Raw genomic sequence first — 5,589 nt, 5'->3', positions numbered from 1 at the left:
TTGTTTGGCAAAGAACAATGTAACTTTGCCTTAAAAATATTCAGTGATCCTGAGTCCACTACTCTCTGGGGAAGAAAGTTTCTCAGACTCAGAGGAATCATGGGGCATGACTATGCAAATGGAGATGATATAACTAATGATTTTACCCTGACATCAGCAGAGTGGCATAAAGAGGATCACATGAGAATCCAGGGAGATGCCTGTAATAGAGCAGAGGTAAAACACTGTATTTGGGAGCTGTATTCAGTAAAATACATACACAAATGCAAATTAAAAGTGATAGAAAGCAAGACAGCCTTTCTCTAGGATAAGGATAAACTCAGAATGCTAGGGATTAAATAGCAGCACCCTATAAAAACAGAACAGCCTCAAAGAGTGCAAGTGTAGGCACCTAATACCCAGAGAAACAAGATAGTTCAGAATTCCCACAGGAACCAACTGGTCAAAGCACATAATCACAGTGTGCTTATAATACATACTGCCAACTACATTCTCTTAAAGCATTAACAAACCCACTGAGAAAAATTAAATCTCCTCATCTTCATCTTAAACAGGACTACTTTACTTTTAGATGATGCTCCTCATTTCCCCAGAAAGGGAAACAACCTTTTAGCATCCATTTTGTCGAGACCCCCAAGGTATTCACATTTCCAGAAGATTACCTCTCATCCTTGTAAACTTCAACTGACACAGGTCCAACCTGTAAATTCCTTATAATTGCCTCTTGCTCCCAACAATCATTCCAAAAGTGAACCTTTTGGAATTGCTTCTAATGCAATGATGGCTTCTCTAAGGAAAGATTAGGAGACCAATTCTGTTCACGGTGGAGGGAAAATTCAATGAAATCTTCAGAAGTTGATGACTCTATACAGGCCACCAAGACCCAGAGAACTTTTGGCATTCATTTTTTTGCAACTTGTCATTTTGAGGTTTTAATGTCAGAAGGGGTGCAAGGTGAGGTGTCCACTGTTGGAGATCTCCCATGAGTAAATTTAACCACGTGATACTCTTTCTGTTAGCCTGCTTTGCCCAGACTGATTCCTGAAGAAGGGCTTATGCCCTAAACGTCGATGCTCCTGCTCCTTGGATGCTGCCTGGCCTGCTGTGTTTTTCCAGCACGACATTTTTCAACTCTTGCCCAGGCTGATGCCCATGTAGAATCTCCAGCTGTATAACTGAGGTAACAAAAGTGATAGATATTCTGCGAAAGGTTTATAAATTCAAGCCCAGATGGAATATTGTCTCCATTATAACATGAGTGTAGTTCTGGAGCAGAGGCAGGGGATTATATTCAGGAAATTGTAATGTAGTTCCAAACTATGTATGTTTTCTCTTAAGCAGAGGTCAGCATGATTAATGGGGTCGGCTGCCCACCCGATGAAAAAAAAAATCATACCCCAGAAGTAGATATGTTTTGTTGCCTTTTGTAGGCTTGTGTGGAGTTTGTTGGCATGGATTGATGTTTGCAGAATGTGATTAGAAGGGTTGGGCGTAATCACAGGATAGGAGAGAGATTGCAGGAGAATTGAAACCAAATCAGAGGAGGGTTGGTGAGTTGAAATATAGTTGCATACAGTAATCCATGAATATTGGGATGGGGGTTAGATTTGGGTTGGTGTTTGAAGTTGGTGCCATTGGAGATTGGGGGTATGTGAGGCAGAAGGGTTTCTCCAGTTTAGTTGTTGGACCTGTGTAAAACACGTTGGTTCTCTTAACCAACAAGTGGCACTGAAAAGGTACTTACCTGATGGTACTTACACTTCTCACAACCTTTTAACTGACTGACTTTGTGTGAAAAACCTGCACGTATGGATTAGAAAAGGAACTGTGCTAAAATCAGAGGAGACAGTGTTATGACATGGGGTAAATCCCTCCTATTAATTTAAACCAGCAACACAGAAATTATTTAACACGTGCTGTATTCTGTTAAAATTTGAGAGGCAAAGAACTATGCCAAATGCGAATTTAAAGTAAAAATTAACACCTTTTTTTTTAAAGTCTAACAGAGAATAATAAACTAATTACTATTTACAACTCCTTTCTCTAACCTATCTTTTAGTTTCCCTTCTACAATACAGGTCCAATAAAAAAAGTCCCGATTACAATTTACCAAATAAAATCATGTTTCAAAACCAATCAGTTTGTCAAGTGTCCTCTGTATTTTCCTCTGTCTTCTTTTCTTCTTAGGGATTCTGTTTCACAGGTTGTTGATAGATAAAGGTACCTTTAAGAGAGCAGATATTTCTGCAAGCAGTCTCTCTCTAGTTATTGGTGCTTGGCAGTTCTCACAGCTGCTCTTTGCCACTCTAGCTAACTGTTCCAAAATGTCTGCTATTTATACCCCACAGCATTGGATCATTTCATTGGTTTTAATATTGTCAAAATACTAAATTCAAACTTGGTTGGAGTTTGGTATCTTGGGGCATAATGTAAACTGATTGGCTGAATTCAAATTTGTTTTGTATGCAAGCAACACAGCTAATCTAGCTGTCCGACCAAATGTTACATTTTAAATTTTCCAGTACTCTGTGTACTTCTCAAAATCCTTGCTAGCTTTTCCACTCTCGTAAAGGTATAATACTACAACATCTTCATAACACCTTCCCCTTTAAGAAAAAAATGAACCATCATAATGAAAAGATGGCTTCACTTTTTTCTATTCTTTAAACACATTACCATAACATTCAACAGCTTTAATCGAAGTTCACCTTAACATCTTTCCATACACATACATAACATTAGATAGATGTATCTTATGTATACTTTATCAGTTAAACTCATGATAATGCATCTACGATTACATTCTTTTCGATTGTGGAATATTTCCTCTGGTGGACTTTGGGTTTCTTCAAAAAATAACCAACTGGCAGTTCAATCCCATCCTCATCCTCCTGTAGCAGTACAGCTCCAAATCCTATGTCACTAGCATTGATCGCAACTTTAAAAGGTTTTGAAAAGTTTGGTATAGCTAAAACTGGTTTGGTGGTTAATATTGCTTTCAAATGGTCAAATATCTGCTGGCATGGTTCTGTCCACTGAAACTTTTTGTTCTTCTTCAGCAAATTGGTTAATGGTGCCACTACACTGCTGAAGTTTGGAACAAACTTCCATTAGAATCCGCTGAGTCTGAAGAATCAAAGCACCTCTTTCTTTGAGGTTTGTCACGGAAATTCCTCGATGGCCTTCATCTTTGCATTCCGTCGAGTCAACCTTCCGTGACCGATGTTACGTCCCAAGAACGTCACCTCTGCTTTCGCAAGTTCAGTTTTGTTTAAATTTATTACCAGTTTTGCTTATCGTAGTCATTCAAAGAGCTCTGCCGACTGTACCTTGTGATCTTTCCAGGACTTACTAAAGATCACTACATCGTCCAATTTGACTGCACAATTTGTTAACCCAGCCAAAACTCTGTTTCTGAGTCTTTGGAATGTTACAGGGGTGTTCTTCACTCCAAAGGGCACTACTTTAAATTGATACAGCCCATTTCTTTCGCTGTTTCTGATAAAGATACTTGCCAGTAACATGCAGTAAATCCAACTTGGTGATGTAACTGGCTTGTCCGACTTTCTCTATACAGTCCTCCAATCTAGGAATTGGATATGATTCCAATTTTGTAACAGCATTTACCTTCCGATAATCCATGCAGAATCATTGAGTTCCGTCCAGTTTGGGAACTCCACTTGCTCCAATGGTATCCTCGTTGAGCATGGCCTCCACCTCCTTTGGGACCTATTTAGCTTTGAAAGAATTACGCCAAGAGGGATGAAGTATTCTCTATGTCTACCTCATGTACAACAGCATTGATTCTCCCCATCTGATTCTTACAAATGTCCTTATACTGCAGTAACAAATCTTTCAACTGCATTCTATGCTCCTGAGACAGATAGTTTACTAACTTATTCCAGTCCTCAACGACTTCTTCATTTTTCAATCTATTTTGAGGCACATCAGATTCCACATCATCTAGATTTGATTTCTCACTCTGCGGAGCAGCAACTAACACCTGTTTCTCCAGTTCTTTCTTTCTAATATAATATGGATTCAACATGTTCACATGATGTACCCAATGCCTTTTTTTCTATCTGGCATCTTCACTGGATAGTTCACCTGACTCAACTTTTTCCTCAAGTTTGATTAGATTCCCTACAGTGTGGAAACTTGCTATTTGACCCAGCAAGTCCATACTGACCCTCTGAAGAGTAACCCACTCAAACCTACGGGCGGCACGGTGGCACAGTGGTTAGCACTGCTGCCTCACAGCGCCAGAGACCCGGGTTCAATACCCGCCTCAGGCGACTGACTGTGTGGAGTTTGCACGTTATCCTCGTGTCTGTGTGGGTTTCCTCCGGGTGCTCCGGTTTCCTCCCACAGTCCAAAGATGTGCAGGGTCAGGTGAATTGGCCATGCTAAATTGCCCGTAGTGTTAGGTAAGGGGTAAATGTAAATGTACATGTAGGGGTAGGGGTATGGGTGGGTTGCGCTTCGGCGGGGCGGTGTGGACTTGTTGGGCCGAAGGGCCTGTTTCCACATTGTAAGTAATCTAATCTAATCTAATCTAATCTATTCCCCTACATTTACCCCTGACAAATGCGCCTTACACTAATGGCAATTTAGCACGGCTAATTCACCTGATCTGCACATCTTTGGATTGTGGGAGGAAACTGGAGCACCCGAACGAAACCCACGCAGACACGGGGAGAATGTGTAAACTCCGCACAGACAGTGGCCCGACGTGGGAATCGAACCTATATTTAAATTGGAAGGTGAAGTTCAAGTTTAAGGCTGTTTGAGTTCCTGTTGCAATATGTTCATAATTCTATTTCCAGTATGACCCAAATCCACATATCTTCTGATGTAAATTACCCACATTGGGTCCAACTGATGGTACCACACTTAAGAAACAATGTGAAATCTTGACCTTGAAATGAACTTTGCCAGATGCTTTGTTGCCTGATTTCACCATTGCCTACACTGCTCAGACTCCTTTAAGATTCTGCCCTTTGCTACTTTTTGGAGCAATGAGATGGATATGTTATGAGATGCATCACCACCTGGAGTCTTTATGTTGGAAAAGAGCTTCCCATTGATGACCAATGGAATATTTGATGCAGACCCATGAGCGCAATGCATCTAGGAATGTGCAAACAGGAAAAATCTCTCTTCCCCTTCTCTCTGGTTGAGTGGAAAGAAAAACAACCTAGTAACACAAAAGAAAGAATAAGAAAGAATCCTAGATTCTGGATCAATGGTGCTGGAAGAGCACAGCAGTTCAGGCAGCATCGAGGAGCTTCAGCAAAATCGACGTTTCGGGCAAAGGTCCTTCATCAGGAATAAAGGGGGAATAAGAAGGGCGTTTAGAGATAAGCTAGGGGAGGGTGGGGGTGGGGAGAGAGTACAATGGGTGAGTGGGGGAGGTGATGAAGGTGATAGGTCAGGGAAGAGAGGGTGGAGTGGATAGGTGGAAAAGGAGCTAGGCAGGTCGGACAAGTCCGGACAAGTCAAGGGGACTGGGAGTTTGAAACTAGGATGAGGTGGGGGAAGGGGAAATGAGGAAGCTGTTGAAGTCCACATTGATGCCCTGGGGTTGAA

This window comes from Chiloscyllium plagiosum, chromosome 8 (assembly GCF_004010195.1).
Source record: "Chiloscyllium plagiosum isolate BGI_BamShark_2017 chromosome 8, ASM401019v2, whole genome shotgun sequence".
NCBI classification, from domain to species: Eukaryota; Metazoa; Chordata; class Chondrichthyes; order Orectolobiformes; family Hemiscylliidae; genus Chiloscyllium; species Chiloscyllium plagiosum.
The sequence above is the reverse complement of the archived record's forward strand: the minus strand, read 5'-3'. Positions refer to the sequence as shown.